The sequence below is a fragment of the Alexandromys fortis genome, unplaced genomic scaffold (assembly GCF_014885135.2).
Source record: "Alexandromys fortis isolate MF-2015 unplaced genomic scaffold, M_Fortis_MF-2015_v1.1 scaffold_79, whole genome shotgun sequence".
Classification (NCBI taxonomy): domain Eukaryota; kingdom Metazoa; phylum Chordata; class Mammalia; order Rodentia; family Cricetidae; genus Alexandromys; species Alexandromys fortis.
The window spans coordinates 798,200-821,255 of NW_026067964.1; the positions used below are offsets into that span (position 1 = coordinate 798,200).

At 45.2% G+C, this 23,056-nt stretch overlaps 1 long non-coding RNA gene across 1 annotated transcript in view; it reads right to left on the minus strand.

Moving 5' to 3' along the window:
• The window catches only part of LOC126508532 (uncharacterized), a 388,666-nt gene that overhangs the window by 12,028 nt on the left and 353,582 nt on the right, over window positions 1-23,056 (minus strand). The gene's annotated exons all lie outside the window — the stretch shown is intronic.

Sequence of the window (23,056 nt, forward strand, 5' to 3'; positions counted from 1 at the left end):
AGACTTTAGCTTTCGGAATTGGTAAGTATGCTGAATTTAAATGATTATTGTCTTTGTCACTGGCAAATCCTGATTTAAAAACCATGGGATACTTAGTTTTCTGTGCTAGTTTTCTATTTAATATCATAAATACTTGATCCCGCGTGTCCCTGTGTTTGCTGTGCACCTTCTCCTTGTGCACATTATTTTTGTTATTTGGGTATTACCATTATTATAAAACCTTCTTGACAGCGGGCCATTTCTGTGACAGTTTTGAGATGCAGCTTTGGATGAACTGTGCATGTGTGATCGTTTCCAAAAGGAGCCAGGAGCCATCTCACCTGTTCTTGTTTCTGAAGGCCCAACCAGGTGTTGAACCCAGCAGCAGAGACCCAGTGGGCTTCAGACTTGTCCTTGAGACCATTTCCAGAATAAAGTCTCTTGGCTTTGTTGTTCTCAGGAGAATTGTCTGTAGAATCAGACATTTTAGAGTCAGAGAAACTTCCCCCATCTCCTCACTCCCTCGTCTTTCAGGTTAAGGTAATGACCCTTACTGGCAGAACTAATTAGGGTGGGGTACCAGATTCCTGGTCTGGTATCCTTCCCACAGGGTCACTTTATTATCTCTCTGACTGAAACGGTTCCTCCTAGATCTTTACAGACTGTTAAGGACTCCATGACTTATCGCGTGGCCTCAGGCTGTCAGTTGGCTCATTTGGTAAGTCGGGCTAATGCTGGCACACTGACTTAGAGCAAGTGTGAACTCACCGAGAACATAAAGCAGGCAGGCTGTGCTTGCAGAGTAAGTGCTGTACCACGTCATCCGTTACCACCTTAGTGAGCGGCAGAATATCCCCTTCTGAGGAACTGCGTGAACAAACGGGGCCTTCCTCCTGCTCTGACCATGCGCAGGAGCCCATCTCACAGATGTCAAAAGGATTTTGCCTGTGTTCTGTGAAGCATTAGACATCCTCATTTATAAACAAAACCCAGAAATTTCTGTCTTCATAGAAGATAATGGAGCCAGGTGTTGTGATAAACATCTTTTAATCTCAACACTCAGGCGGCACGTGGATCTCTCTGAGTTCAAGGCCAGCCTAGTCTACAACGTGAGTTTCTGAGTTTTAGGCCACCAGAGTTGTCACACAGAGAAACCCCGTCTTAAACAAGTAAAGAAAACAATGGCTTGCAGGCATCTCTGTGTGTCATGTTTTGTAAACAACAACAAAACTTGGCAGTTTCTGTACCTTCGGAGCCTTGAGAATAGACCTTGCCTCCTGCCCCCCAACTTAACCTTGTGTCTTTTCTTGCTGAGCATTTAAATGGCTGTAACGTCTTAAATAAATGTGGCGAAGATTGCTAGGTCACAACCATTCATTAACAAAACAAGAAGGAAGAAACACAACTTTGTGGACAATAAATAGCAACCTTCCCTAACCCCTTCTCCCCTGAGAGGGGGGGCAGCTGGTGCTCTGCTGTTGGCAGACAGTTGTGAGACCATTTAAAGTCTTAGTGTCCAGGTAACTAATGCTCAGTGCTATAGTTGGGCACTTCCTTAAAATGTGTTCATTAGAAATTTAAAAATTTAAAAGGCAGGATTGTTCCTTTGAGCTATAGCAGTGGGTCTCGACCCCTGTGGTGGTCAAACAACTCTTTCACAGGGACCACAGTATCAGAAATTTACACTGTGATTCATAACAGTAGCAAAATTACAGTTATGAAGTAGCAATGAAAATAATTTTATGGTTGGGGTCACCACCACATAGGAACTGCACTAAAGGGTTAAGGCATTAGGAGGGTTGAGAACCACTGCTCTTTAGGTACGCGGATGACAGGGAATCCAACAGAGGCAGGACCACTTATGGCAGAGTTAATTAAAAGAAAGAAGTGGCCACCATATAGCAGGGGTTACTCTTTGTCAAGTTCCTGCAGAACCTTGAGTAGGTATCTCATTGAATCCTCAGGGGAACCCTCGGAGGTAGTTATGACCCCACTACTTGGGAGAAGCTCGAGTTCACAGCTTTGATACCAGCAAGTGGAAGACAATGGCATTTCAAAGCAGGCAGTTGGGAAACATGGTTTTAATTACACGTCTGTACTGTCTGCGTGTGTGTGTGCATGTGTATGTGTGCGCACACGTGCTTGAGTGTGTGTGGGGCTGACTTTATTCATGCTTTGTTCTTTTCCAACCTACAGCAGAAGAACTTAGCAGAGACAGCAGAGGGCGCCCCAAGTCTCTTGTTTTGCTTTTGGGGGGTTACCAGTTTTCAAAAATGTCTTCCGCTTCTGGAAGACAGAACAGAGGTTCACACTGCAGGCTACACAGGTAAGGTATCCACGTACCTTAGGAGGTGCAGAATGTTGTTTTCATTTAGGTTAAGAGTTGTCTAATGTGGAGAGGGTGTTTGTGGAAGAGAGAAACCTTTGGGGTTAGTCCTTCACAGAAAATACGTGAGTGCAAGCGTGTGAGAGCCTTCATACACACTTGAAAACACTAGGTGACTCACTGGAACATTCACCCCTGGAATATTCCGTATTTAGGGGAGGAAAATCATGGTATCCTGGAGAATTTAGCTCTGCCCAATTCAAAGAATTGTTCACATTTGTATTCCATGAATCCAACTCATTTACTGAGTCTTCGTAGAGTATTGATTATAATGAGATTGGGATTCAAGTGAAATACATTCCTGCCAGAGATCAGAACGCCAGGGAGGAGCAAATGGACAAAGGCTGTTGATCAAGAGGACTTACTGAGAAATCAGTGAGCAATTCTCAGAATCCTCGAATGCACCAGGAGGCTCTAAAGCTGAACAAGGAGACAGTCTTGAGGCTTAAACCTCTCAGGGAGAAAGCTACGGTGAGCATTTTGTGCACACACTATCAACACTGGCATTCAGTCAGGAAGTTTCTGCCATTTTCCCATGGGCCTGAGGCTTTGGTTCTTGACATGGCTGTGCCCATGTCAACAATACACATTCACTCAGGACTTGACTCACTTGAGGCTTCCTCTATGGCTCACAATCTCACATGTTTGATAGTCACCTGCCCCAACTCCTATAGAATTCTGAAGTTAAATGAAATCTGAAGCCTGAACTATTTCTCTTTGAATACGATGTTAAGCAGGCTTTTGTATTTAGGGCTTGAGGTAGAGAGAGAGCATAAAGTTTCCTGCTCTGTGCAAAGAGAAGGTCACTTTTCGGGCCTATGGCCTCTTTCACAGTCTGTAGCACGAAGCTTACTTCTACAAGATCTGTGTTCTGTGGGTGTGGGGTAGAAGGGGCTCTTCCTTTATAACTGTCTGGACTCAAGGTCATCCTGCCTTAGCCTGCCCAGTGCCAGGACTGCAGGTGTGTGCCACTCTGCTTCCCCAAGGTCTCCCTTGACAAAGGGACAGATTAGAATCAGTAACCTCACTGAGTGAATAGCAGCTCTGGGCTCCCACACCTCAAAATGACCTTAATCTTGTTGTGACTATTTGGCCCTGAGCTGGTAGCAGGACTTTGAAGGCTGTGGAGCCTGCAGGAGGTGTGGCCTGTCTGGCAGATATAGGTCATTAAGCCAGACTGGAGGGTTAACCTGTCCCCAGTTCCTATCCGCATCCTTTACTCCCTGTCCCTCTGCCAGGGGAAGAGGAGAGCTGCCCCTGCCCCCTGTGCCTTCCCTACTGTGATGGACTGAAATCTCTCTGAAGCCATGATAAATCATTCCTTCCTGAAGTTGTTTCTGCCAGACAGTTTTACCAAAGGAACAAGAGGAGAAACAAATCTAGTCCTGTGGGTCCCGCAGCCTTTGCCACCTGCTCAGAACTGAATAGCGAGCTCAGTGAACTGCAGGTGTAGCCCTATGATACAAAACTATTTTCCATGTAGAGTACTCAGATCTGCATTTATTTCTGTTTTACTTATGTTTAAGGCAGGGTCTTGCTTTGTAGCCCGTACTGACTTGCAACTCACTATGCAGCCCATGTCCGCCTCTAACTCATGCTCCTCCTGCCTTTTAAACCTTTTTTTTTTTTTTTTCCTTTCCAAGCATTTCATTGTCTGAGTAAGGACCTGGTCTTTCCAGTTATCAGTTGTCTAATTTCGCTGCTAGACTCTTGTGCGGGATCTTTGTAGAGAGGTAGGACTCAAAGGGGTCAGCACTGCTACCCTGACAGTACCAGTTTCTCCCATAGTGAAGGCTCTAAGTCAGCAAGTCAGCGGGTGACATGAGCGCCTGTGTCTTTAAGCTGCAAAGTTGGTGACAAGCCAGCCTAAAGCAGATCAGGTGAAACTTGTTACTTGTCAGTAGATTTCTTTGGATTCCTTTGTCCTTGAATTCTACTTCCTCTTTTCCCTTTTTCTGTTCTATTTTCTGTCTTCCCATCATTTTGTAAATGCTTCCGTCTTTAAGGGGGAAAAAAAGAACAATGTTAGGTCCCCTTTTGGGGTGTTTTGTGACAGGGCTTGGCTTCCTATGCTCTCATCCTCTCCTGACTCAGAGGAGAGGCCGCTTTACTGGAAATTAGTAGAAACCCAAGGTTTGCTTTAGCCCTGTGTTTCCCCTAGCCTAACTTTATTAGAAAGAAGAAGGGAACAGGTCAAGATGAGAAAAGTGACATCCTGGAAAGCTGTCTTCCGCTCCAGCTGCCTGTGACAGTAACAGGGCCATCTGGAGCTGCACTTTTCCTCAACACTGTCTCACAGGCCAGCATCTTGTGCACCCTGGGATGTGAATTACGCCTCTCAGAGGAAGGCATAGGCAAGAAAAGCTAACTTCTATTTTTATTGCAACCTCAGGTACATTTCTGATTTCCCAGTTGCTCAACAAAGAATATTTAACAATCTTTTACCGGAAACCACACCAAGAACAGATTTAAAACACAGTGAAATGTCTCTGTTGGGCCTGCATCCCCACGCCGGATGTTCAGATCCCTCAAAACCACCCCAGACCTTGATTCAGTGCCCAGCTCTGGGCTGTGCCCCATCTTACAGCTTCAGAGATGCTCATTACATCCACGCTCATACTATCTGATCACTTTTGCCCTTATTCATATTTCACTTAATTAATACTACTATATTTGGTGGTGAGGAATTTCCATTTTTAAATTGATCCAACTTGCTCTCAAAATTGGCAGATGGATAGAGGATCCTCAGTCAGACTGTGGCAGGAAGTGGAGAATGTATGCTCCTGAGATTAGGGCAAATTGCAGAGCTAATGAAGACTGTAGCTAGTGGGGAAGAAATGAAGTCCATACTTCCTATGACTCGGTGGGAAAGCAGATATCACCATCTCTCACAGCACACTGAGACTGTGGGTGTTGTGGAATGCTTTCCTCTGGTCATGTCCACCGCTGTCTCAAAACTAGAGCCCTATGATTACCTTCCAGGTCAGGCCCACTAACATTCCCTGATGGAAGGAGCGGACTCGCTGTGTCTACAAGAGGCCCATGAGTAGCACAGAGGACTGTTCAAGAGGGCCCCACCACTCCCAGAGTATCTCTAATATGGAAGTGCCTGGTGGTGACTGGGGAGGGGACTTTTCTTTCTTGGTGTCCAACTGTAGGCTGGCCATGTTCCTGTAGGTATCTCCTTGCCCTTGCTCATGCAACTCCAGTTAAACTTATTGGTTCAGCAAGCTAGCCGTAGGGTAATCATTTCCTAGGTCTGTTGATGGTGTCCTTTCTGGGGTGGGAAGATATTTGCTCATGTCTCCCAAGGGAACAAAGCACAACATGCGGGGCCACCCTTGTCTAGAGTGGATTCGGAAGCATTCTCACCACCAAACATGGGGATTTCGTGAGAGAATGACAATCCCTTCCATTCTTTCCTCTTAGTTATACTACATCTAAGACAACAAAAGGCTTCAACATCTAATGGAGAGAGAGCTCATGACTTGGTTGAGTCCAGTCAGTGCCAGCAGCTACCACGGCAGTGGCCACAGCAGAATGGTGACATGCAGGGCAGGCCTCTTTGCTACCCACACTCTTACTAACCTCAGTGGCTGGGAGCTGGAGAAACCTAACCTGCCTGCAAGCGTGTGGCAGCGTTTTCCCGGTAACCAGTAGTTTCGCAAAGAACAAAAATGAAAACCACCATGACCACCGTAAGGTTCCTTTTCATGAGTTTCTATACGTGGGAGAGACACCTCTGTTCCTAATGGCTGACAGCTCTTCTCAGGGCCCAGGGTGAGGGACACCCCTAAGATGTAGTCCCTTCCCATCTTTTCTCAGCTACTAATTTGGAACCCTGAAGTCTCTATAGAACTGTAGTTTGTATGCCACGATTGCAAAGCCCTAGAGGGTGCCAGGAATACCATTCGGTTTAACCTTGGCAGCCCTGAAGACCACAGACCACGGTGCACAGCTGTAGTGTGTTTCCCATCCAGGGGCCTTTGTCAGAGCAGAGGAGGGGAGGCTGAGAGCCACGGCCACACCTAAAACATGATGCAGCTTTCTTAGTCACCGAATCCACTCTGTAGACCACAGGGGTTGTGAACTGCCACCCTCTCCTGTCTCATGCGATGGAAAACGTCTAGGGTTTCTAGTACTGCAATAAAACACCATGACCAAAAGCAACTTGGAAAAGACAGGGTTTGTTTCAGTCTATAGCGCTCAGGTCACACTCCATCACTGAGGGAAGTCAAGGCAGGACCCTGGAGGCAGGAACTGAAGCAGAGGCCATGAAGGAACACTACTTTCTGATTTGCTCAGCCTGCTTTCTTTACCATTCAAGACTACCTGACCAGGGATGGCACTGCCCACAGTGGGTGGGATCCTTCCACATCAATCATTAATTTAAAAATAAATGCCCTGCAGATTTGCCTATGGAACAAGCTTATGCAAGCATTTTCTCAATTAAGATTCCTTTGCCCATGCTTCTAATCCCAGCACTTGGGAGGCAGAGGCAAGGGGATCTTTGCAAGTTCAAGGCCAGCCTGGTCTACAGAGTGAGTTCCAGGACAGGCTCCAAAGCTACAGAGAAACCCTGTCTCAAAAAAAAAAAAAAAAAATTCCTTTTCCCACATATGTCTAGGTTTGTATCAAGTTGGCAAAAACTAACCAGCACAAAGAATGTTTGGAACATGCTGTCCACTCTTGCAAAACCTCCAAAGACTTCCATTGTACTGAGCCGTGATTCCAAAGACCATATTGTAGGCAGCTGGCCTCTCTGATCTTGGCAGCTTCTTCCAGGTCCTGTAAGACCCCAGCACATGCATGCCCAGGCCTCTGCCCTCGTTTTACTCTCCAGGGGGCCTTCCCGTGTCAGCTGCTCTCCACTGCCTTCCACTCTTGGTTGCTTATTTCTCCCTTAAGCAAATCACACCTGTTTCTCAAATTTTCTCTCTGGTTACTTCATAGCCATTCCTCTAGAAAAGGGTTTGGACTACTGCCGCCTGTATTCAGAATTCCACTTGCCTATTTTTGTGAGAAAAGTCTTCCCTGACTACTATCCTGTCTTTGGTGTCTCCAGTACAGCGGCAAGACTGAGTCATGCAATAACTATCCCTGTCCACAAAGCTGTGTCTCTGGCATCTGACAGAGGACGTTTGTCCTCTAGACTGGAAGGTCTGATTGCCTTCTTCCACCTCGAGCACACAAGTAGTTGTCTGGAATTCAGTGTTGAATAAATATGTAGTAATGAACAAGCAAATAGATGAACATATAATGCAGTCAAATAGTTTTAGAAAGTGCTTTTCTTAATCCAGTAACCACTTATCAAGCAACATCTTATGCCAGCCATTGTCCTCTGGACAGAAGACACCACAGTGAGAAGAGACATCAGATTCAAGACAAGGTCAAGAACACCACATTACAGGTACGGGTCAGCAACAGTGTGAGCCACAAGGAAAGATTCCATCCCAGGCATGCTAAGATGGTGGCCTGGCAGACAGAGAAGGATGGAGAAGCTACAGGTGGAGTGAAATAAGTTGCTCGCCCTGAGCAGGCAGCCGCAGCGCTCTGGGGAGCAACAATGGAGAACAAGAGGAGCATGGAAGTTGTGGAGAAGGGGGCTTGGGACGAGTCACAGGATTCGAGTGGTCCCTATGTTCATCTATGTCTCCCCCTCACATATTGTCAGTCTCATTTTAAAAGCAAACACGTGTTCACAAAAAGGCAGCTTTTTTCCCCCTACCAGGCTCTTTAGTTCCAACACAAGACACTTTGCGAAGTGCCTTTGAAAGGGTAGCGTATCCTATCATTTGGGGCCAGATGAATCTTTGCTGGCAGAGAGCATGTTGTGTGTGGCTCATGTAGAGGCATCCCTGGCCTCTACCCACTGGACGCTAGTAGCATCCCTTAGTCATGGCCAATAGGGTCTCCAGGCTTTGCCATGTATCACTTGGGGGAGCAATGTCACCCTGTGCAGAGCACCATTACTTCAGAGAGTGCCACCAAACACACTCTGGCCACCTGTGGGTGGGGTTGCTATTGACTAGAGGGGGCTGTGGGGAGCCCAGAGTGCACAGCCTCTGCTCTCTTGTACTCCTTTGTCCTTGACCAAAAATTGCTGTTCCCCCCTTCATCCCCACATGATCATCCAACACCACTATGACAAGTAACCAGAGAATCTGAAGAACAAACCTTAGCTCCTTCCTCAGTTGGTGACCCCTGCACCATTTCTTCCTAGGACTCATGGGATCTGTGTTCTACTGAGATGTGCCATCTTAAATATATATTAGAACCATAGAATATTACTAAGCAATCAAAAAGCTAGCCATTGATAGACACAGAAGCATGTCTGACTCTCAGAGGCTTGGCAGCAAGGAAAGGAAGGTAGAAGATGCAGACTCTTGGATTCCATTTCTGGAACTTTCCAGAAAAGACAAGAGCATGCTGAGGTTGGACTATAAGAGGAGAACATATTATTACAAAGGGGTAGTATGACTATATTTTGTGGTCAGAACTGTTGGGCACCCTGACTGTGTTGTTGGTTTCATGAATCCATACATGTGTAAAATTCAAAATGCACACCAAAAATTAATTTTACTATATTTTAATTGACACTCCCCCCCCCCCCCCGCCACCAAGTAGTCTTTAAAGAGGGTGATGGGCTTTGAGTAATTGAGTGTCTTCTTCTGGACAAAATAAATCATCTAAACCCAGAGTCGCAGGCCTGGGCCATAACTGAGGCCCTCAAGGAAAGAGAAGAAGAAAGCTGAGATTCTGGGGCTAAACGGAGAGCATTAGTTTCCTCGCTTCAATTCCTCTTTCACTTTCCATAGAACAAGGTGATCTTCACTTCTCAATCCAGGGTTACCAAGTTTCACCCCAGAACCATCTTGGCCTCCTTGCCCAGAAAGAGAAAACGTTTCCAGAACTTGGAGGTCACTGGAGCAGTTGGGCCAGGGTCCTCTGAGGTGTGCCAAGATCTCAGGATCTCATCTGGTGCTCTTGTAGAGGTGGAGGGGGCTTGTGGGTCTAGTAAGGAAGAGCCTGTTGGAGCCTGTGGAGCTGCCTTCCCACTCCAGAAAGACCAGCATGTAATAGAGCAGAAGGCTGGGGCTTGACTGCAGGAGCGCAGTATCCTGTGCCTATTGTTCTGTGAGCCCTGCCATCAGCCCCATGATTGGTATAGCTGGGGATTTGCCTCTCACCCTGTCATCTGCTCTGCTGCTAGTGAGAACCCTGGGGTGAGGAGGGATCTATTATCTCTACCTGGCATTTGCATATACTCACCATTTTACAATGACACTTCCTCCTCCCACCTCCAGTCTCCCCGGGAACTACAGGCTGTGGTTACACGTACATGAAAGAAAGCACGGTTTACAAGAAAATCCCCACTTATTTGCTTATGCAATAACTCACGAATTATAGCATTATCGACTCAGAAAAGAATGCGTCTGACTTCTCAGAGAACAAACTGAAGGACAGCACCGAGGCTTACAGTGCCATCCCTCCATAGCTGTCCTGAAAGAGCTACCTAAAGCACACGCCGTGTCCCAGCTGCGAGCAATGTGCTTCTTTCTCTTTTCCTGTGCTGTGCAAGCATTTTCATGGCCCAGTTTCAAAGGGGCAGCCGAAGCATCCCCGAGGTAGCCTGGTATGTCGGCATCCTCAGGAGCTGTTGGCGCAGTCCCTGTTTTGTGAGCATACGCCGCAAAAATGAGATCGGCGTGCAGCTCTCCTGTGCTAAGGGAGAGTGGGTAGAGGAGCAAGGATGAGCAGCAAGCAGGGCAATGGCTCCGTGGCGACAGTTCGTCTGGGAGGGAAAGCTCTGAATGCTTTAGTCCTTGGCGTGTGTTACCGTGTTTGATCCTCACAGCTAGCCTGCTCCCCGCCTCCCATGATAACAGGCAAGTTTGTTTAATCCTTGTTCCAGAAGCCATAGCCATAGTCTGTGTATGAAGTGGAGTGGAAGGGAACCAGAGCCTTCCGATGATCACAGAGCCCACGCTTCCATTTAGCCACAGTGTGGTAAAGTACCACTTGGCCTTCCCAAACAGACTGAGAGCTTAGACTCGCAGATGGGAGTTTTCTGCGTGCCTGGCGAATCTGGTGGGACTCCCTACTCCTGAGAGGAGGGATTTATTTTGTCTCATGGTTTTTAAGAGATCATTCGATATTTACTTGACCCCATGCATTTGGGCAGGGGATGGTTTTCTTCACTACAAAAAAAAGAGACAGGGAGGGGCCCCACGCCAGTGATCTACTTCTTTCACCTGGGTCCCACCTTTAGAAATTTCCAGAACTTCTCAAAATAGCTCCAGCAGCTGGGGACCAAGCCTCCAGCATGAGCCTATGGGGGACATTTCCCATTTAAGGTACAATGGTAAGATCACATCAAAGAGTACGTACAGTGATTGCAAGAAACTTGTCTTGCCCCGTCCTGCAAAAGATTGTAGCTCTTCCAATTGTGGAAGACAGCTTCCAGGATGGCCAACAATGACCTTGGCCTCCTGGCATCCATATCTTTGGGTAGTTCCCTCCTAATACCAGATTAAGCTAACCTTGTGACCAATAGAAGAAATGCCAGAGTGTGGCTTCTAAGACAAGAGCCTAAAAATCGGGGGCTGGAGAGATGGCTCAGTGGTTAAGAGCACTGCCTGCTCTTCCAAATGTCCTGAGTTCAATTCCCGGCAACCACATGGTGGCTCACAACCATCTCTAATGAGGTCTGGTGCCCTCTTCTGGCCTGCAGACTCACACACAGAATATTGTATGCATAATAAATAAATAAATAAAGCCTAAAATCTTCTAATCTACACTCCCTTGGTATCTCATGATATGGGGTGGTCAGATATCATGACACTTCAGCAGCCCTATAGAGAATTCCACGTGTTGGAGTTTCCTCCCACAGCCAGCATCATGTTACCCTGCTGAGCAGCACATAAGTATACCATGCTGGGCACCATCCCTCTAGTCCCGGTTCTGCTTGCAAGTGATGTAGCCCTAGCTGCTACCTCACAAGATAGCCCCTCCTGAACTTCTGACCTACAAAAATGTATGAGGTACATGTTTACTTTGTCTGAGCTTACTCATTTTGAATGAAAGTTGCTTCAAAGCAAGAGCGGCTGTGTTATTCTGAATGACTAGATGTCTCTCAGTGAGAAGACGGACCTGGCCGGTGAAGTTCCGGGTTTTGTCTTTTGTCACAAAAGCTATGGGATGAGAGAGCCAGTGATCAGGTCAGGACCTTCCTAACCTCAAATGTGCAGCAGTAGCTAAAGAAGACATTTGTTGTCACATAGCTTTTCTAGTTCCTTACCCGACCTGAGGATGGCCAGAAGGCCCTCTCAGTGCTATGTGCCACACCGAACAGACTTTCCGGGCCACAGTCAGGAAACACTGAATCATACATTTTGATGTTATGTAGCTGTGACCGGCATGTAGGTAATTTCTCAAACCGGTAGGGCAGTTCTGATCTCAACGGCTCAGAGTCATAATAGCCCAGGCTTCGGGCACTGGGAATGCTGAGTTGGTTTTAGAACTCTGCCGAGGAAGGACTGCACAGTCTGTGCCCGTGGGGTCTTTAGTTGGGGTTGGAAATTGTAACCACTCGCCCCTGCTCCGTGCAAGGTTTTGTTATCACTGGCACTGAGCTCCTTAGGAAAGATTCTGCAGTGCTTGCTTCTAGCCCAGTGGCTCACACATTGAGGACAGCCGATTAAAGCTTCTCGTTTGGTCTTATTAAACTATTTCATTGCGTGGAAGTTTACTTGTATACAAAGACTTTTCCTCCCTGTGGTTTTGTCAAAGTTGTCAGTTTGGTTTATTAAAATATATCAAGGAAGAAAGGCTCCAAATTTTACCTAGGATGGAAAGAAAGGACCCATGAATCTGTCACCATTGACTTACTGGCTTTGCTGGTACTTGATTATCTATTTCCTCAGAGTCTTGGGGTTAAAAATCTTTTTCTTCTCACTAATAAAGCTGACTAACTCACCTCCAAACTTCATACTTAGTCTCATATGTCAGAAATATTGCTTCTAACTCAGTTGTTGGTGTACCATACCCAAACTATATGAATAGCTTCAGTAGCTGCAAAATGCATGGAGAAAAAAAATAAACCTGAATTTGCTTCTTACATTCATCCCTAAACAAGTCCACAAGTACTGTCGCCACTGCCTACATCTTCTTACAATTCCTTGGTCATCTTACTCTGGAAGGAAAAAGGAGAACTAGAAGGTAAAGTCCTAGGAACTTCTCCTTTGCTTAATCATCGCTCTTCTCACACGGCTGACAGGAACAGAGAGCAGGGATGGAAATGGTGTGATTGATACAGAGACAGAATCACACTGGTGGTTGAGACTTTCAGGGGAAATTTAGACCACAGGCTCAGCTTCTCAGTACTCGCTACCCTCCGGATAGTTCTGTTTTTAAAAATCAAAGACTCAATTTGGGGAGGGGTGCTGGGGAGATGACTCCATAGGTAAATCTCTGTCATGCAGGCACTAGGAGAACCTGAGCATGATCCCCAGATCCTAAGTAAAAAGCCGGGAGTGGTGGCCTTCACCTGTCATTCCATCTCTGGGGAGACAGGGACAGGCAGGTGACTGAGCTCACTGGCCCTCAGCCCAGCCTGCTTGCCAGTGAGAGACTGCCAAAAAACAAGGTAGATTGTATCCCGAGAAATTGATATCCCTAGATGACCTTTGGCCTCCATGGTCACATGTGTACATACACCAGTGCACACATGCGCGCACACACACACACACACACACACACACACACACACACAACCACATATCCTCCCAAACCTCAATTTTGGAAGTTTCTGGTGGGGTTTATTACAAGAAATTATAAAAAAAAAAAATCTTTTGGTGGGGTGGGGAGGGAGGTTGAATCAGGATTTCTCTGTGTAGCTCTGGCTGTCCTGGAACGCGCTCTGTAGACTAGGCTGGCTTTGAATTCAGAAATCTGCCTGCCTCTGCCTCCCAAAAGCTGGGTTTAAAGGTGTGGGCTACCACCACTACTTGTCAGCATTTCTCTTAAGCAAAGGTGATGCCGTCTAGCAGAGTTCTGTTTTTAACCCAGAGAATTGACGCTTCCAAGCTCATGAGTGTTACAGAGAAGAGATTTGGAACAGGTTTCATGCTCAGGAGTGTGAAGACAGTCATGGAACATCCTCTGAGATCACAAGGCCCCCAGAACTGCATGTCGAAATCACCTTTAGCCTTTCCCTAGCCCAACCTGTGTGACACCTGTCACAGGCTAATCTTCTCATCTGAACAGCTGCCTCGGAGACAGCATTCTTGCCTTGCCCTCTGTGACTACCCATGACCTCCAAATCTGCCAGTGTCTCTCCAGCCTGTCCCGTCTGTTGTGTAAGAATCTGGCTAGCACAGATGTTTCACCTCTCTGTGTCCTCAATGAGAATCTGGTCCTCCAGGGGCCATTGCACACTTCCTATTTGCTCATCGCTGCACCTTGGCCTGATACAGTCTGTGTTCCCTTCACCTGGAATGTTTACCCCTTCTCTGCTATCCAGTCTGAGAGTCGATGCAAAGAATGGAATTGGGAGTTGGACAGATCTAAGTTAGTACCCTTTGTGTGTTGCTGGACACTGCCATATCTTCTCCATCTGTGGGACGAGAATCTCATGTCATTGTTGATGCTTAGTGAATGCTAAATCCCTTCCTTTGTTTCTCTTGCTACCTTCCATGTGTTCCCTCAAGATCCTAAATCAACCAGCCTCTATCAGGGGCCATCGGATATGGTTTGTACATGAGAATGAAGGTTAGGGCTTGTATTTAAGGGACTCTATGAAAGAGGTCATCAAAGAATGGCCCAGGATAGGAAGTTAGAGGTCCTCAGACCTCAGTACAAAGCTCAGAGGCCAGAGCACATGGATTCACTCCCTACTGGAGTCAGACTGAAATTGCAGCATGAGGGAGTGGAAGCCAACATAGATTCTTGGGAAAGTGCCATCCAGCTCGCAGATGAGAGGAACATTGCTGGGACTCATAGTTAAATAAATAAAGGGTTCCTGAATAACATATTTGTATAAAAAAATCATGAGAAATTAAAAAGAAATACCAATTAAGAAATGCAGAAGATTAAAGCAAAACAAACAAACCAGATGCTTTGTACATACAGTGTCTCTGCTCCCTTTTCAAGAAATCACCCCACCAGTAGACTCTTAATTTACTGTGTGATGGAAACTGACTTTGACTGGTATAAGGTGGACACTTGGCTGACAGGCAGCCAAAGGGCATGGATGACATATGCATTGCTGAAAACAATGAGTGGAACCAATCAGATTCCCTGCCTATCAACAACTGGGATAGGGAAACAAGAAAGAATGAGCCCATAGCACCAGGAGTAGGAACGTGCTGTGCTGTGATGTTAGGAAGCAAACATTCGTTCTCCAGCCTTGTTTCCTGGTATATAACCCCTGAGATCCTGGCCTCGCCAAAGTGATGTCTTTTATATCATCTGCTAGCAAGCTTCAGGAAGGGCATGAGTCATAGGTCAAACCAAGTTAGGATCAGTGCATTGGAACGGTCAACCCCCATTCCCCATCCCCAAGGAGGGCCAGAGGCTCAATGCTCCTGTGCATCTCCACATCTGCATCCTCTGTGGTATGTTCTGCAATTCAGACAGTGAGTGGAGATGTTTCCCTGAGTTCTGTAAGCCACTCTAGCACACAGTCAACCCCAGTGCTGACTTATAGCCCATTGAAAGCACCGCCATAACAGCCTAGGGTTTAAAACTGGCATCCGAAGAAGGGACTGTCTTGTGGGACTGAACTTTCTGCCTGGGATCTGATGGTTTGTCCCCATGCACAGTGTCAGAACTGAGCTGATGCCTGCCTCCAGGCTGATTGCTTGCTTGGCAACACCTCTTGCCCCTATACATTTGATGAGGGCAGAGGGCTGTATTGCGGGAATATAGTAGAAGAAGCATTTTGGTTTGCCTTGTATCCTTGGAGGTGCTCTAAGGGACAGTTGGGGACATGGCAAACTGAACCTATGCAAAGCCACAGTCCAGGAAGTTTAGAAACCTCCAACACTCAGCCTCAACCAGGTAGCAGAGAGAGGAAACTGAGCAGAGGCAGCATGGGACGCAAGAAGCATTGAGGAAGAGATGGGGAGCAGGTCTTGTATTTGGCCAGTTCCCTAAGCCCTGAACTGTCTCAGTTTCTAAGGCAAAAGCCCCTGTCTCCAGCAAAATTACGTCAGTGTTCCTCACACCAGAAACAGTGGAGAAGCAGAGATACTACAGCTCTGGGGAAATAAAATGTAACTACTTTGGAAACGTTGTATAAGATTTCAGAACTCGCAGACTGTGTAGTACCAAAGGGTCACCTTTTTCCATCATTCAAAACACTCAAGGTGAGACTACTTTAAAGGACAAACTAACTCTTTCTCTGGGTGCGGGGAGCAGAAAGCCATTTATTATTTCACCTTTGAGGACAGACCGATAGTGCCACTTAGAGACACTAAGACAAGCTCAGAGACCACCAACACCGTGGTGGAACGAGAGGGACTCTTGTTCAGTGTCAGATCAAAGCATTCTCGTTATTTCTGGGTGATGCTGGAACTCTCACGGATTCAAATGAAGTAGTGAGGTCACCGTGATGTTTTTATAGTGCGATTTGGGAGAAGGGAGTGAGCCTTCTACACCCTGCCCTAAAATTGTATCTGATTCTTTCCCCATCATAAAGCTTGGCTTGTAAAGTACCCTTCAAACTGGCGGACAGTTTGCTGCCCCCCTCTTTTCTCAAGGCCCACTGCTTTCTGTATGTTAGATAAACAGACACTATTTATATAGTCACTCATGATAACTTACACTGGCAATAGGGTATGCTCTCTAGACTGGAAGGGCTGGGTACAGCCTTGAGCCCGCCTCCACAGGAGACAAGGGTAAACACCTGTAGGAATGATAAGCATGAACCATGAGCGGTGAGAGGAGGGACCTCAGAGAACTTGAGGATCACAGAGAAGCAGATCCCAGGAAGAGCCCTGGACATTAAGTCTGACAGGAAGTGGAGGGAGAGCATGGCAAAGGGCCAAGGAAGGGTGAGCAAGGCGTGGTCTCGAAAGCATCGCTGGGACGTGGCATCTGATGAACAGGGACAGTGCCAAGGCACTGGCGGGGCATGGGGGTCCATGGTGGGAGCTTAACCAAAGAGGTTCAATGGGAAGTTTAGGATTGGATCTGCATCACGTTATTAAATTTATGCGGAGAGCATGGGTATAGAAAGGCCAAACGCAAGCAGGAGACAGAACATGGGTATAGAAAGGCCAAACGCAAGCAGGAGACAGAACATGGGTATAGAGGGGCCAAACGCAAGCAGGAGACAGATCAGGAAACAGTGTCAAAGAAAGTAAGATGGGGGCGGCTTTGTGGAACCGGTAGCAGCAGAGCTTCCAGGAGGAAAGATGGGATAAACCTAGAGAGACATAAATAAAAAACGTCTCATAGTTAGACCAACATTTTCTAATTTATGAGACTGAGTATTTGGGGGCTCATACTGTTTCCAGGAAACACACTTGCTGTAGAATAAATAATGGCTCACTCTTTCAGAGGCTTGTAGATAGGACATGCATTTTCCACTGACTCACCGCATCTGGACGGGAGAGGATGCTTACCCTAAACCCTAAACATAGGAACTCCGAGGTACTGAGCCGTTGTCCTGTCCAGAAAATGAGAGGAGTCTCGGCGCCATGGCAATAAACCTGTGTTTGCAGGACTGTCCTCAAGCAGGCTGGACTGTATCAGGAAGTGGGAGGAAATCTCACTCTCAGGTTATTCTTACCGACTTCCTCCTTGGGCACTGGAGGCAGGAAGAGGGTTCTGTCTTAAAGATGTGTCAGGTTATGTGGGGAGGGTGCAGTGAATGATGCTCCTATGTGTGGACCATTAGTGCTCGAAAGCGCTCGCTGCTGTAGTAGACTGCGTGTCACCCTAGCTTGCTACAAACAAAGCCAATTAATAAAAGTCCCCTTGGAGAAAATACTTAGGGAGATGGCTTTATTTGCTGATATAAATACAAAACCTCACCATAGTAGGTGTCATGGTATATTGAAAATTTTTGGCAGCAAATTAAACAGGATTTAAATAACCTTTAAAACCAATCTATAGTAGGTAGAGTGTGAACAGACTCAAGTCTATTCTCTAGATGGTGAGTTAATATATATAGTTGCATATAAGTTATATGGAAAATTATAAACAGCTTTGGTTTGATTCCAGTAAAGAAAAAGAAATCTCAATGCCTTCTCTTCTCAAATTTTTTTAGACTTTTTATTTATTTAGATTTATTTTCTTATTATTTTGTGTGTATGAGTGTTTTGCACCACATGCATGCCTGATGCCCAAGGAGGTGGTGAACCTCCATGTGGTACTAACAGTTAAAACTGGGCCCTTTGCAGGAACAAGTGTTCTTAACCACTGTGCCCGCTCTCCAGGCCCCCTTCTCAAAATGTACCTCTGCTCTTCTACTACTTCTCAAGTCCCTGGAATCTGTGACTTGCTAGGACATGGGACTAGATGCTAATTATACTTAGGTGATTAAGAAGTTTGGGTGGGGAAAAGCCAGAGGGAGTAAGGCAAAATAAAAAGCTGGGCCATTTTGCTCCTTTTTTTAAAGGGCAAAACAGTTCTGTCTTTTTTTTTTGTCTGTCTGTCTGTTTCTATTATCTATCTATCTATCTATCTATCTATCTATCTATCTATCTATCCATGATTAAAGGATATATTTTAAAAGAGACTAAAATAATGCCTATAGGTAAGAAAATTTATTTTAGTACCTAAAACTTCCGAATAAAGCACTACCTCAGGATATAGATGTTTCCAAAAGGTAACTAAAGTGGGTGTTTGGTTAAACTATTAAATAAATGCTGACTTAAAGCATTCAAATAATTTAGAAGTGTACAAACAAAAAGTGTATTTTCTTCCTTATTCCTTAGAGCTTGCCTCCCTCCCAAGGCAAATGCTTCCGTGTGCCACTTAAATTATTCCAGATTCTTCCCCAACAATAGTGAAACAACATATAAGTTCAAAAACTGTGGATTACTCTGGCCATGTTGTTCTACAGATGGCTTTATTGTGTGGCCATTGTTCTATGTCAGTAATTAAGGAGCTACCTCATGCTTTTTAATAAAACCACCATCAAGCTTTGAATGTATTTATTTTACCATTCACGATCCTGTGAGTAAACACAGAGAAAGTTATTTTAAATAACACAAAGTGTCCATGTAAGAGAATTCGCTATGGCAGGTTTCATTTGAATGCTTTAGAAAGAATGATAAGCCCTGGGTTTGTAGAGAGCTGAGGCCTGAAACACGAAGGAAGTCGTCAAGCTTCGTCTGCTCACTTCTCAGTCTGGTGTATCCCCTCATGATCCAGGGAGTGCTCCGGTCCCCTGGGGGAAGGAAAGGGCATCAGGAGGAGGAAGAAACTTGTCTTGGAGAAAATAATGGAAGGAAAAGAGGCAGGAACGTGACAATCCACAGGGGAAGAGGCAAGAATAAGGGAGTGGGACATTTAACGAGAGGCACCTCTGTCTCCAGGGAGGAAGCCACTGGGGCATGGGGCACTCTGAGCTCCAGGCTGTGCATGAGATCATGGGGCCCAATTTTTCCCCCAGGGATACTTTGTTGCCAGAATACAATTTAAAGGCTAAGCCAGAAAGTTTCCACATAGGAAAGACATGGCAAACTATGATTAAGTCCTGGTGATGGACTCAGAAGTGACAGGATTCAGATCAGAATAAAAAGGCATGTTGCAAAGGAAGGGGTTGGTTTTGCATGGCTGGACTTTGGGGTCCCCAACTCACCCTACTTCCAAATCTTTCTCAGTTGTCTCCAGCTCTAATTTGCATCCTGAATCCCATATGAAAAGAATCTGAAAATAATTGTTCTCAGTTTTTCGACAAAGGAGAGATTGAAATTGATACTTAGGGCAAACTCACCATCCTCGTGTGCAGAGCTCAGAGAAGGGCTGTGCAGAAGAGACAGTCGTGTAAACAGTATGAGAAGGGGATATAGCTTCATTCCAACTACTGAAACCTAAACAGGAAGATGTTTATCTCTTTGTCACTTGTCACTCTGCCTCTTTTTCTAGGTGGGTAATTCTCATTAGTAAAATAGCACAGCACTCTGTGGGCCGCATGATGTCTGGGTGGCCTTACTGCAGATGGGAGATGTTGCTGACCTACTACCAATGTGAACCCAGAGTCTGCTAATGCCCCCTTAGTAGGAAGAAGCCCATTCTGCTAAGACAAAAAGGACCCAGGCTTTGGTGGCGAAAGTTGACCACAATAGAATTAAAATATATGATCTCTTTTTAGCACTTAGCTTTTAAATGAATGACCAAAGTGAAGCCATTCTTTTGGGCTTAAGGGTTAGCCTTTCAACCAGATCTGCCCATGAAATATGAGAGTCTGAAGACCTTGCCTAATGTTGCCCAGTTTAAGGCGGGGCACTGATGGAAGCCAGTATATACTTTAAAGTCTATTTTAGGTGCTTAGTTGTTGATCAAGGGTAAATGATGTCAGGGGTAAAGCAGTAATAGGGCTTCAACACTATCCCTCATGATGGGAGCTTTCTCAGAAATGAAGACCTGCATAACTAAGGAGCCCAGGCATCAGGGAACAAGGTAAAGATAAATACTCTGCAGAGGTAAAACTTAAAAGCTCTGGAACATGTTGTGTGTCCATTGTAAGTGTCCAATTATTTTTTTAAAATTTTATTTTATTTATATGTATTCAAGTGTGTCCATATGTATATGCAAATGTGCCTGTGCATATATGTACATGTGTGTGCAGGTGCTTGAGGAGGCCAGCTGATGGTGTCAGCTCCCCTGAAGCTAGAGTTCCAGGGTTTGTGACTGACCGGATGTGAATGCAGGTCCTCTGGAAGAGCAGTAAGCAGCACTGTTAACCACTGAGCTACCTCTCCAGCCCTTTGGTTATTTTATGTTTTAAGACAGGGTCTTATGACATAGCCTCGACTACCTTGGAACTCATCATGTAAACTAAGCTGGTCCTGAACTCACAAAACAAGCTTCTGCTTCTCAAGGTCGATTAAAGGTATGCAACATTAAGTCTAACTACTTCAACTACTTTTAATAAATAGCGGGGTTATGTAGCCAGCACCACAGCCAGATTTTAAGAACGTATCATTACTTCTAAAAACTACCTCCTGTCTTTGATAGTGAATTCCCATTTGACCCTTAGCTCCAGGCAACCACTAGTCTAATGTCTGTCTCCATACATGTAAATAGAGTGCAATATGCAACAGCCGCCGCTATGATCAGGCTTCTTCCAGTTAGCATGGTGTTTGGCTTCTGTGTGCACTTCATACAAGGCCTTGCACGACAGCTCAGTTTTATTTATCGGAGGCTCTTACTACTTCAGAAGGGATGGCACTTGTTTAGTCTGTTTTGTAAACTCTCAAACTGTTTTTCAAGTGTTGTACCATTTCCATTCCCATCAACAAGGTCCAGAAGTTGTCCTCTTTCCAAGTCCTGTTCAGCACTTGCTATTGCCTTCTTATGGCTTAGCTTCGGTCATGCTAATGGGTGTGAGTGAGGCTGGAGCGGTAACTCAGTGGTTAGGAGCACTTGTTGCTCTTACAGAGGACTCCGTTCAGTTCAGTTCCCAGCACTCAGATGGTGGCTCACAACCATCCATAACTCTGGTTTCAGGAAATCAGACGACCTCTTCTGACCACTAGAGGCACTAGGCTTACAGGTGATGAACAAATATTCAAGCAGACAAAACCCTCATACGTACAAAAATAAAGCAATGCTTTTAAAGAGATAGTCATGACTTTAGCTTGCATTTTCCAGTGTACATGTTCTTACGATTATTAGAAATTCCCATGTCTTATTTACTGAAATACTTCTTTAGATCTGTTGATGACTTTTTGATTGGATTATTTTTCTTATTGTTGAGTTATGCGTTCTTTAGACGTTGTTGAAACCAGCCCATTATTAGATATATAATTTGGAAATATTTTCTCCCATTGATTGAACTTTCATTATATTATCAGGGTCTCTTAAAATGCAAAAGCTTTTTTAAAAATTATTCTTATTTTATGGCTTTTACTCTTGATGTGACGAGCTTTCTGTGGTTCTAGCCATTCTCCCATGAGCTGCGACATTCTCCTCTGTCTTCTTTGTTCCATCTCTGAATGAAAAAAACAAAAAAGGAAGAAAAGAAAAAAGGAGGACATAACTGCTCCTAGATATGGTGGAGGAGAAAGTTTATTGTAGATAAAAGGGAGCTTAGTCAAATGATGTGGGATTCCCCTCTGTACTCTGTGAATACCATTGGTTAATAAAGAAACTGTCTTGGGCCTGCGCAGGAAATAGAGGGAGGCAGAGAAAACTAAACTGAATGCTGGGAGAAAGAAAGGCAGAGTCAGAGAGAAACCACGTAGCTCCACAGGACATAGACACCAGAACTTTACCCAGTAAGCCACAGCCTCGTGGCGATACACGGATTAATAGAAATAGGTAAAATTAAGATGTAAGAGTTAGCAAATAAGAAGCTAGAGCTAATGGGCCAAGCACTGCTTTAAAAAATATAGTCTCTGTGTGATTATTTTGGGGGTGAGCAGCCGGGAAACAAACAAGTGGCCCCTCCCACAACAGTCAGAGGCAAGTTTATCTCCTTTCAGAGGCTGGCAGCAAGGTCAATGCTTCCTCTGCTGGTGTTCTAGGAAAGTGAGGTTTGAGGCCTGCTTTTAATTATAAAGAAAAGGCAGCTGCAGCCTTGGGGGAGGAGTTGGTGGTGTGCTTCCTGTTGTTAAAGTTACAGTCAGCCAATATCATCAGAGACCTGAGGAGGATAAATTACAGCAGGACGTATAATTCAAATAGCATATGTATCAATTAAAATGACAGAGACTTACTAGATGGTTGCCCTAAGCTCTTGTGGTCTTGATGGCTTTGTTGGGGCAGGGTCATGGGTCTTCAGCTCTCATACAGGATAGCGTTTAGCCTGTCACATAGATACAGCAGTACCAGCCTTTGGCTTCCAGACCCCAGATGGAGAGATTTTCCTGTGGAGAAGGCCTTGGGACGAGGCAGAGCAGGGCAGTCAACCCAAAAGTGTCACAACTTGGGCAGAGCCCTGCAGCAGGCGAAGCACAGGACAGTTTTGCCCACTGGTTAGTATTACCGTAATTTAGGTGGAATGGTTTTACCCCTTCTACCTTCTTTGGAGACCATTTCTGTCTATTGTTCTTTCATTAAACATTTTAAATGCCATATCAGCATCTCTCTGCGTCTCTGAGGGCCGTCTATTAGATATCTGTGAGTTCAGGCTTTACTTTAAAAATAAATGAACTTGGCTGTCTTACTTATCTTTAACAGTTCAAGTTGGTAGCTTTCATAAGACAAGAATTTTACAGCTTTGTCCCTGTTAGGTTTGAGCTTTTAATTTTTGAGTTGAAAATTTAATTGAAGAGCCTTTAGCATAAAAATAAAACTTTAAACCATAAATACAGTCAAATTTAAACCATAAAGCAGTCCACGGAGAGACTGGGAATTTTCCTGATCTTTTTATAGGGCACCATTACAGAATATCTCAGGTTCTTGTGTTCTCAGTTTATCCAAATAGCTAGAACTTAACAAAGTGAGCAAAGACAAAGATGCTATATAAATATTACTGTGAACCTGAATAAGTCTTAGGAACTTATAAAC